This window comes from Myotis nattereri (genome assembly GCF_964212035.1).
Source record: "Myotis nattereri genome assembly, chromosome: 11".
NCBI classification, from domain to species: domain Eukaryota; kingdom Metazoa; phylum Chordata; class Mammalia; order Chiroptera; family Vespertilionidae; genus Myotis; species Myotis nattereri.
The window spans coordinates 26,550,408-26,562,720 of NC_138086.1; the positions used below are offsets into that span (position 1 = coordinate 26,550,408).

The 12,313-nt window shown below is 36.5% G+C and overlaps 1 protein-coding gene and 1 pseudogene across 6 annotated transcripts in view; one reads left to right on the forward strand and one right to left on the reverse strand.

Annotated features, from left to right (window-relative positions):
* Positions 1 to 12,313, reverse strand: part of CNOT4 (CCR4-NOT transcription complex subunit 4) — a 148,198-nt gene that overhangs the window by 115,664 nt on the left and 20,221 nt on the right. The gene's annotated exons all lie outside the window — the stretch shown is intronic.
* Positions 4,625 to 4,970, forward strand: LOC308526938 (small ribosomal subunit protein eS26-like; annotated as a pseudogene). Its single transcript has one exon. The product of its transcript is annotated as a small ribosomal subunit protein eS26-like (transcript).

The following is a 12,313-nucleotide window of genomic DNA, read 5'->3' on the forward strand; positions in this document are numbered from 1 at the left end:
CTATACTCAATGGTGAAAAACAAAAAGAAACAAGAATCCACTATTCACCAATTCTATTCAAGATAGTATTGGAAGTCCTAGACACAGCAATCTGACAAGAAAAAGAAATAAAAGGCACTTGAGTCTGAAAGAAGTAAACTCTCATTAGAGACTAGAATTTTCATGCACTTGGGGGTCCCTCAGCCCGGCCTACACCCTCTCACAGTCCAGGAGCCCTCAGGGGATGTCCTAAGCCACAGCCTGGCCTCCCTCTGTGGGAAGCAAACGAGGCGAGCTGATCAGGGGACAGCGCCGCCAAGCGAGCAGACGGCCCCACCAACCCCATTGCCCCTCTGCCACTGCTGGTCACCCCCGCCCCTCCCCACATCACCATCCCCTCCCTCTGCCCTCTGGCACGCGCCTTGGCTGACCTGGTGCCGCCTGCTCAACAGCCCCACCCCCTGCCAACCGGTTGTTCTGCTGTTCAGTCAATTTGCATATTGTATAGAATAACATGATAGTATATAGATAAAACCTTAAGACACCACCAAAAAATTATTACAATAAACAAAGTCAGTAAAGTTGCAGAATTCAGAATCAATGTACAAAAATCTGTAGCATTTCTATACACCAATAACAAAAAAATCGAAAGGAGAAATTAAGAAAACAATCCCACTTACAATTACATCAAAAAGCATAAAATACCTTGAAATAAATTTAACCAAAGATGTGAAACACCTGTATTCTGAAAATTATAAGACACTGAAGAAAGAAACTGAACAAGATACAACAGAAAGATATACCTTACTCATGAATTGGAAGAATTAATATTGTTAAAAGGTCCTTCTTACCTAAAGCAATATATAGATTCAATGCAAAATCTACTCATATACCAATGGCATTCTTCTCAGAATTAAACAACTATTCCTAAAATTTATATGGTACCACAAAAGACCCCAAATAGTCAAAGAAATCTTGAAAAAGAAAAAAATGAGAAGTATCATGCTCCCCAATGTCAAACTATACTATAAAGCTACAAAAATCAAAACTGTGGTACTCAGCCCTGGCTGGTCTGGCTCAGTGGATAGAGCGTTGGCCTGTGGACTGAAGGGTCCCAGGTTCGATTCCAGTCAAGGGCACATGCCCAGGTGCACGAGGCAGCCAATGAATGATTCTCTCTCATCACTGATGTTCTATCTCTCTTCCTCTCTGAAATCAATAAAATACATATATTTTTTAATTAAAATAAAACTGTGGTACTCACATGAAAATAGATATATAGATCAACAGAATGAATTGGGAACCCAGAAATAAATCCACAATTATGTAATCAATTAACCTACATAGAAGAAGACAGAGATATACAATAGGGATAAATATAGTCTCTTTGAAGAAATGGTGTTGGGAAAACTGGACAGATACATGCAAAGAAAATGATGTTGGACACTTTCTCCCACCATAGTATACAAAAATAAATTCAAAATGGATTAAAGATTTAAATATAAGACCTAAACCATAAAACTCCTAGAAGAAAACATAAGCAGAAAACTCTTTCACATTGCTCTCAGTAATATTTTTTTAATAGCCTGTCCTTGGACAAGGAGAACAAAAGAAAAACAAACAAATAGGACTACATCAGACTAAAAAAAATTGCACAGGAAAGAAAACTATCAACAAAACAAAAGATAACCTACTGAATGGAAGAAGATATTCACCAATGATACATCTGATAAGGGGTTAATATCCAAAATACATAAAGAACTCATACAACACCAAAAAGACAAACAATTCAATTAAAAAATGGGAAGAGCCCAGCCAGTGTGGCTCAGTGGTTGAGCATCGACCTATGAATCAAGAGGTCACGGTTCGATTCCTGGTCAGGTCAGAGCACATGCCTGGGTTGTGGGCTCTATTCTCAGTATGGGGCAAGAAGGAGGCAGTTGATCAATGGTTGTCTCTCATCACTGATGTTTCTATCTCTTTCCTCTCCTTTCCTCTCTGAAATCAATAAAAAAATATTTTAAAAAAATGGGCAGAGAACCTGAATAGACATTTTTCCAGAGGACATAAAGATGGTCAAGAGGCATATGAAAAGATGCTCTACATCACTAATCATCAGGAAAATTCAAGTCAAAACCAAAATGAGATAACACCTCACACCTGTCAGAACGGCTATCATCAATAAGGCAACAAACAACAAATGTTGCTCATACACTGTTGCTAGAATTGTAAACTGGTGCAGCCACTATGGAAACCAGTATGAAGGTTCCTCAAATAACTAAAAATAGAGCTGCTATAAAATCCAGCAATTCCACTTCTGAGTATTTATCCAAAGAAAACAAAAACACTATATCAAAAAGATATATGCACCCCTATATTCATTGCAGCATTACTAGTCATAGGCAAGATATGAAAGCAACCCTAGATGTCCATCAATAGATGAATGAATAAAGATGATGTTGCATGTATATATAGGGTGAAACAAAAATAGGTTTACAGTTGTTCATATGAAAAATACAATAATTAAGAATAATATAAGAATAAACTGTTTCTGTACTCACAACTGTAAACCTATTTTTGCCTCACCGTGTGTGTGTGTGCGTGTGTGTGTGTGTGTGTATAATATTGTGTAATATAAGATTAAAAGAAAACACAGTAAAACAAACTTCTTAACAGTAGTTAACTTTGAGAGAATTCTACAAGTCATTTTCACATGTTCTACAATGAATATATGCTATATTAGAGGCCCGGTGCACGAAATTCAGCCCAGCCTGCACCCTCTCCAATCCAGGACCCCTCAGGGGATGTCTGAATGCCAGTTTAGGCCCGATCCCCAGGACTGACAGTCGGACATCCCTCTTACAATCCTGGACCACTGGCTCCTAATCACTCACCTGCCTGCCTGCCTAGTTGCCCCTAACTGCCTCCCTCTCCTACTGGCCGGATCGCCCCTCACTGCCTCTGCGTGCTGGCCTGATCACCCAATTGCCCCCCCTACCGGCCTAGTCACTCCTAACTCCCCCCCCCCCCGCCAGCCTGATCACCCCTTACCCCACCACCCCCCGCCCCCCGCCAGCCTGGTCGCCTCCAACTGGCCCCCTCTGCTGGCCTGGTTGCCCCTAACTGCCCCCCTGCCAGCCTGGTCGGTCGCCCCACGCAGCCTATTGTTCAGTCGTTTGGTCGTCCCTCACTAACCCCCTGCTGGCCTGGTCTCCCCATGCAGACAGCTGTTCAGTCATTTGGTCGTCCCTCACTAACCCCTCTGCCAGCCTGGTCACCCCACGCAGCCTGCTTGTTCAGTCGTTTGGTCATCCCTCACTAACCCCCAGCTGGCCTGGTCATAGGCAGCCATCTTATGAGGGTGTGTTGTTAATTTGCATATTACCTCTTTATTATATAGGATATTTCTTTATTTTACTCATTAAAAATGATCAAAATTAAAACACAATAAGAGTAGCTATTAACTTTGTTTCCATCTTTCATAGCCTAATGACAATCACTGTAAATAATTCTAATGTACTCCTTTAGATATATTGACTATGTATATATAAGCATATACTTATGAATATCTTTTTAAATTGAAAATGAAAAGGACTCTGCACATTGTTTTGAACTTGTCCTATTTTACTTAATATACACTAGAAACCTTTCTATCCTATCACCTATATCACTACTTCATTCTTCTTCAGAGCTGCAGCATATTTCCATCATACAGATGTGCACGTAATTTAACAAGACTACTGACATAAATTTCTGTGCTTTCCTGACTTTTGATATCACAATATTACAATGCACACCCTTTAACATGTGTTTCTGTGTGCTAGTACATCAGAAACAAACCAATTCTCAAAAATTCATTCTGCAGAAGTCACTTATTTACATATTCATCTCAAGGACTGAACAAATCAAACACATGGCCCTACAATATATTTGTGTTAAATATATGTTAGATTTATAGTGAAATAATGATTACTAATTGTGAAATGTTTTTCTGAATATTAAATATATTTATAAAACTCAACCAAGCTATGACCTTTAATGTAGAACAAGTTGAACCTTCTTTAAAATGACAAAAGGAAAATTGTCAGCAAATCTCATTGAAAACTCTTAAAACATTAAAATCACTCCATCCAACATAAATAGCTGTAAATTTCAGTCAAAAACATAAAAAAAGGTTGACAGATACACTTTAAAAGTGACCAAAAAACCCTAAAAATACCAAAATGCTAGAAAAAAAACTTTTGAAAAAATTGTAGATATCAGAAAATGCTGGGAAAAAAACAATTTTTAGAAAGACTAATGATATCAGAGTAAACTGAAAAATTATCCCATGACATAATGCAATTTTGTCCATGTGCATTAGAGAAATATTTTCCTGAATATATTGATAGAAAGAATCGGTAAATTTGACTAGCCTATAGATTAATTGACCTAGAGCCAGTATATCTGTAGAACAAATTCCTAGAAATGAAATTGCTGGATCAAACATGGTACGTGCAATTTTTAGTTTTGACAACATTGCCAAATTGTATTTTAAAAAGTTGCACCAATCTACATTCTCATTAAAATCTATTAGAATCAAACATTTTATTCCTTATGAATCTAAAATGTAAATACTGGGCTCTCTCAGGTCCTCGTTCCCAAAATGACCAAGAAAAGAAGAAATAATTATCGTGCCAAAAAAGGCCGAGGCCATATGCTGCCTATTCGTTGCACCAACTACGCCCAGTGCATGCCCAAACAAGGCCTTTAAGAAGTTTGTCATTCGAAAAATAGTAGAGGCCACAGTTTTTAGGGACATCTCCGAAGCGAGTGTCTTCAACGCCTATGTGCTTCCCAAGCTGTATGTGAAGCTGCATTACTGTGTGAGCTGTGCCATTCACAGCAAGAGAGTCAGAAATCATTCTCATGAAGCCCGGAAGGACCGAACACTCCCACCCTGATTTAGACCTGTGGGTGCTGCCCCACAACCTCCACCAAAGCCCATGTAAGGAGCTAAGTCTTTAAGGAGTGAAGAAAAGTTCTCCGGGGGTTAAATAAATGCAGATTGTACTTCAAAAAAATAAAATGTAAATACTGGAATCAGTTATTTTAAATTTGCGCTTTTAAAAATTGAGCGTGTATGTACTTTATAATGAAATAAATTCCTTTAAACTAATTAAATTATGAAAAAGCATGAAAGTATTTACACAATAAATTTTTAAATTATACAAAACAGCTTTACACTAATAAGAACAGTGTAAAATGAGTTCACATATTAATAAGAAATGAAGATAACATGCAAAAAATGAAAATGCTGTTTATTTCAGAATTTAGGAATTACCAGCTTTTTCATTTATTTTTAACAGTTATTATCATGCTGATTTTCTGTTAACAAAATGTTCTGGTGGCCTGGGAGTAAAAAATCATCACAGCTTTTTATGCCACCCAGGCTTTTTATTTCCTGTCAATGGCCCACCCAGTTTTCAGTTGTCCAGTGCCAAAATTTGATCACAATCTTCAATTCAGCACTCTCTTCCATTCTCCAAACCTTGGTCATTAAATTCTATTGCTTATATTTCTTTAATTAACTCTCTCTTTCATCTCCATTTCTACTGGATAACTAATATAAGGATCTTAATGAAATCTCTCTCCTCTAGAATCCAATTTGCACACAGTTCTGTTTGATTAACTTCCCTTCACACGAGTACTTATCAAACCTGATCATACATAACAAATCATCAGTATGGCCCTAGCCGGTTTGGTTCAGTGGATAGAGAATCGGCCTGCAGACTGAAAGGTCCCAGGTTCGATTCCGGTCAAGGGCACATGCCAGGGTTGCGGATTTGATCCCCAGTGGGGGGCGTGCAGGAGGCAGCCAATCAATGATTCTCTCATCATTGATGTTTCTCTCTCTCTCTCCCTCTCCCCTCCTCTCTGAAATCAATAAAACAAAAACAAAAATAAAAAACAAATCATCAGTATGTTGTTAAAAATGAGGACTCTGAGATAGGGTATTAGATTCTGCATTTCTAGCAAGCTCCCAGGTTATCCTGATGTTTTAACTTCACCCTTCAAGACACTCTTTAGATTAAGAAGCTTTAAAACAACTACTACCTCCTGCTCAAATTTAAATTCTTTTTCTTTTAAGTATTTTATTGATTTTTTACAGAGAGGAAGGGAGAGGGATAGAGAGTAAGAAACATCAATGAGAGAGAAACATCCATCAGCTGCCTCCTGCACACCCCCTACTGGGTATGTGCCCACAACGAAGGTACATGCCCTTGACAGGAATCGAACCTGGGACCCTTCAGTCCGCAGGCCAACACTCTATCCACTGAGCCAAACCGGTTAGGGCTCAACTTTAAAATCTTTCTCGGTGCTCAAGAACCCTATCTCTCTACATTTATACTTCATAACCCTACAGCCTCACAGAATATCCTCCATTCTCCTTTTCATAGGCCATACTCATTTTGGTTTAGTAGTCCCCATATAAAGATAATGTTCCTCAATTTCCTTTCAACTTCCTTTCCCACTCCACCTACCACTCATTCAAGTATTATCTTCTTTAAAAAACCACACAAATTAACCCTGCCCTCAGTCTTTACTCTTTTTCCAAATTCCTGTAATACTTCTCCAATAAATATCTGGCATATGTTGCCCTATACTATTAGAACCATCACAGAGGATTCACTATGTGCTCTGAGGACACAATCTACTTACCATTTAATGCCTAGCAATATGCTTAGCATATAATTTCTAATTTTATCTAAGTTTATGCAGAAAATCATAGTGTACGGGTGCCTTTTAAAAGAATAACAAAAAACATACCATGTTTCACCTTGGAATCCTAATATTTCAAGGTCAATTTAGAAGAATAACAAAAACATACCACCATGTTTCACCTTGGAGTCCTAATATTTCAAGGTCAATCTGCCACTACTGTAAGCACAAATTACACTGCCAAGATAAAAACTAGTGACTATTTAGAACAAAAAATATTAAATTTTATTTAAAATTATAGAAAATGTCAAATGAGACATTAAAGAAATTATGGGAAAGAATTCTATGAGAAAGAAATAAGAATTAAAAAAACAACTGTTTATATAAACCAACAATAAGGAACAGGAACCAAACAGAATAGATGGGGCAGGGAGTAGAGGGAAAGTTGCATAGAGAGAGGTAGGTGGTATTCCAATAAAATTAGGTAGAGTCAAAAATAAACAGAACATACATTATTTTCAAGTGCCTGTGGAACATTCATTCAAATACACAATATCTTGGGCCATAAAACAATCCTTAAAATATTTGAAAGAACTGAAATCATATTCTTTGCCTATAATGGAATCCAACTAGAATTCAATAAAACTCCACACACTTGGAAATTTACCAACATACTACTGAATAATCCATGAGCCAACAGGAAGTCTCAAAGAAAAACAAAAATACACAGAGTTAAGAAAGATGAAAAACAACATATCAAAATTTGTCAAATGCAGCTAAAGCAGTATCCAGTGGAAAATTTATAGCATTAAATGCTTTCATTAGAAAAAAAGAAAGGTCTTATATCAATAATCTTAGCTCCTACATCACAAAACTACAAAAAAGAGAAAAACAAACTTAAAGCAAGCAGAGGGAGGAAATAATTACAAAGGGTAGAGTTCAATAAAATGAAAACAAAAACAGAAAAATTAAGGAAACAAAAAGCTGGCTCTTCATAAAAAACAATAAAATTAACAAACCTTTAGTAATATTGACAAAGATAAAAAGGGAAAAAACAGAAATCACAAATATAAAAATGAAATAGAAGATTATCACTACAGATTCCACAGCTATTAAAAGGACAACAAGGAAATACTAAGAAGAATTTTATACTCATAAATTCAATAACTTGGAAAAAAATGGACCAAGTCTTCAGAAACCACACTTTCTAAAACTCAATCAAAATGAAACAGATAATCTAAAGAGTCCTATGACCATTAAATAAATTGAATTCATAGTTTTAAAAATTCAAGAAAAAGAAACCCTCTGACTCAGATGGCTTTACTGGAAAATTTATCAAAAATTTAAAGCGTTAATTCTAATATTACACTATCTCTTCTAAAAAGAGGGAATACTTCCCAAGTCATTTTATGAGGCCAATATTACTCTGGCACCAAACCCAGACAAACACTGTACACCAAAGAACAGAAACAAAAACTTCAAGCCAATATGTCTCATGAACTCAGATGCAAAATCCTAAACAAAAATTATCAATAAATAATATCCAGAAATATATAAAAAGATTATTGGGATTTAATCTAGGTAAGCAATGCCAATTCAACATTTGAAAATCAATGTAACCTACCATAACAAAGGACTAAAGAAGACAAATTACATAATCATATCAATGACAGAAAAAGCATTTGACAAAATTCACAATAAAAATTCTCAGTAAATTAGGAATAAAAAGGAACTTCCTCAACTTGATAAAGAACATCTATAAAAATCCCACAGCTATCATCACAATTTAATAGTAAAAACTATATGCTTTCCCCCCCCTAAGCTCTAGTACAAAGTATGGATGGCTGCTCTCATCAATCTTATTCAACACAGTTATAGAAGCTCTAGCCGGCAAATAAAGTAGGATCCTATATAATAAGACTCTAATGTGCAAATCGACTGAACAGTGGAATGACTGGTTGCTATGATGCACACTGACCACCAGGGGGCAGACACTCAATGCAGGAGCTGCCCCCTGGTGGTCAGTGGACTCCCACAGTGGGAGTGCCACTCAGCCAGAAGCCTCTGCTGCAGGCAGGCAATAAGGAGTGAGGGGTCCTGGACTGCAAGAGCCCCGGAATGCGAGAGGGATGTCTGACTGCCAGCTTAGGCCTGATCCCCACCGCGATCCCGGGGGGGATAGGGTCTAAGCCAGAAGGCGGACATCCCCCGAGGGGTCCCAGACTGCAAGAGGGTGCAGGCCAGGCTGAGGGACCTCCCCCAGTACACGAATTTTGTGAACCGGGGCTCTAGTAAGTAAATAAAAGGCAAACAGATTGGAACAAAAGAAAAAAAATCTGTCCCTGATTGCAGATGACATTATTACCTCAAAAATGCCAAAAAATCTACCCCCAAATTCCCTAGAACTAATAAGTGAGTTCTGCAAGATCACAGGATACAAGGTTAATGCATAAGAATCAAACACATTCCTATATACTATCAATAAACATGTGAAAACCTAAATTACAAATACAATGCCATTTACAGTTGCTCTAAAGAAAATGAAATACATACGTATAAATCCAAAAAGCAAAACAAAACATGTGCAGATCTATATATTGAAAATTACACAATGTTGATGAACAAAATCAAAGTTCTAAAAAATTGTTCACTTATTGGAAGGCACAACACAGTAATGATATTAATATTCCCCAAACCGACCTATAGGTGTAATGCAATTCCTAGTAAAATCCCAGAAAGATTTTTTATAGGTACAGATAAAAGCTTATTCTAAAATTTGTGTAGGAAGGAAGAGGTCCTACAAGACCCAAAGCAATTTTGAAAAAATATGAATCAAGTGGGAAGAATCACTCTTCCTGATGTTTTGGCTCACTACAAAACAGCATAGTACTGCCCTGGCCACTGTGGCTCAGTTGATTGGGCATCGTCCTATGCACTGGATTCCCGGTTAGTACACATGCTTGGCTCAATCCATGGTAGGGGGCGTGCAGAAGGCAGCCAATCAATGTTTTGCTCTCACATTGATGTTTTTTTGCTCTCTCTCCCTCTCCTTCCTCTCTCTCTAAAATTCAATTGAAAAAATCTTAGCATTGAACAGACTGACATACCTCGATGTGGGGTTGAGGGGACAAGGATAAACCAAAGAACTTACATACTTGTATGCATAGCCCATGGAGATGGCCAATAGGGTAGTGAAGACCTGGGGGAGTAGGTAGGGGCTGAGAGGAGGGAGGTAAAGGAAGGAGGAAATGGGAGATATCTGTAATACTATCAACAATTAAAAATATGTATTTTTTTAAATCTTAAAACAAAACAAAAAAACAAAGTGTGGCAGTGATAGACAGACGTGCAAATGGATGGAACTGAACAGAAAATCCAGGAACAGGTCACACAAGTATGCCCAACTGATTTTTGACAACAGTACACAAGCAATTCAATGGAGAAAAGGTATTATTTCGAACAAATGGTGCTTGAGCAACTGGACTTAAAAAGAAAAAACTAACCTCAACCTAAACTTTTATCTTATGCAAATATTACCTCAAAATGGATCACAAACTTAAATGTAAAATGTAAAACTATAAATTTTAAGAAAAAAAAATCTTCAAGACTTTGTACTAGAGTTCTTAAGAGTTCTTAGACTTGACACAAAAGGCACAATACATAAAGGGAAGAACTGACATATTGGGTCTTACCAAAATTAAAAACTTTTGCTCTGAATAGCCCTATAAAGAGGATGAAAAAAGCTAGACTGGGAGAAAATATTTGCAAATGACATATTTGATAAAGAATGTATATCTATAAAGAACCCTCAGAACTTAACAGCAAAAAAATATCCTATTAGAAAATGAGCAAAAGACATAAACTGACATTTCACCAAAGAGGATACATAAATGGCAAATAAGCACATGAAAAAAATGCTCTGTATCTTTAGCCATTAGAAAGTGCAAAATAAAACTACAATGAGATATCATTACACACCTTTGAATGACTACAATAAAAAACAGGGATAACATCCAATCTAATTAGAACACAGAGAAACTCATAAAATCCTTGTGGGAAAGCAAAATCATACAGCAACTTTAGAAAATAATCTTGCAGTTTTTAAAAACTAAATATGCACTTACCAGATGACCCAACAATTGTGCTCTTGGGCATTTATCACAGAGAAATAAAACATGTTCGCACAAAAATCTGCATACAAATGTTCCTAACAGCTCCATTATGAAGAGCCAACAAACTGAAAAGAATACAAATATCCAACAGGTAAATGGTTAAACAAATTGTGTTATATCCACACCATGAAATGCTACTCAACAATTTTTTTTAAAATTGATATACAGAACATAGATTCAGAAATTATTCTTGTAGGATCAATCTAAATCTAAATCTATCTACACAGCCAACAGAAATCCTTAAAGCTTAGGGAGAACCAAAAAGGTAACAAGGATATGCTAAAATCTAGAAAACAAACAAGTAGCAAAATTTTGTTTCTATCAGAGTCTATAAAAAGTTATCCATATAAGAATATGAATTTAGTGAGTTCACTTTTCTTCTTTGTTCCCACAATCCCTATTATTTAAATTATCATGATTCTTTTCTCCCTAGTATTCTTTTCCCCTAATTGTCCTTGCTTAAAAAACCCTTTTATCAAATCTAATCATTAACACACAAAAAGATTAAAGCTTGTTGGCCCAAACTTTTTCACTTCGTGTACACTCTTCTTGTGAATGTGTTTGTATATAATTTTCAATACCTAAGTATGTATGTGGACTCTTTGAGTGAGAATAATAATAATAATAATAGTTCTCCAGTAAATAAATTCTTTTCAAATGCTTGACAAAGTCATTTTTGTTAATGCCTTTATGGTAACAACATAACATGAATTATTCTGAAGTATATTTTAGAGCCCAGAAGTCAACATCTCCCTTAAATAATCCACAGCTACTGCATAATCAGTTGTTCACTTAAAAACTACCTAGATCTGAGCATATGCCACTTGGTTTTAAACACAGCTCAAGGCTTAACCTTAAAAAGCATTCATTGAACCCAACACATCAAAAGAAGTAATAAAAATACAACCATAAACTTAAATCTTTAAAGTACTAAACATGAAGGGAAAAACAGCAGTAATAATGGCTAAGATCCAAGTTTATAAAACCTATGACAGCAGACTGAGTTAATGCAGGTGCTTTTGCTTATTTGTTTACTGGATTTTACATTCAAACAGACAAAATCTCCTTTCTCATATGTAAAATTTTCTATCCATTTTATTTTTTACCATATATAAATTGCCTTTAAGTCTTAAAAATATACATTAATAATGGAAGAATTGTAAAATGTACTATTAATAGTCCTAATATTAAGAATTAAATCAATTCTGATACTTTTATTTTCAATTCTCCTTCAAATTCTTCCAGGCAATGTAGAGAGAGTAACTTGTGCTTATGTGGTACCATGATCAAGATATGGCAAAAGCCCTGGCTGGTTTGGCTCAGTGGATAGAACGTCGGCCTACAAACTGAAGGGTCCCAGGTTCGACTCCGGTCAAGGGCATGTACCTTGGTTGCGGGCATACCCCCAGTGGGGAGTGTGCAGGAGGCAGCTGATCTATGTTTCTAACTCTCTATCCCTC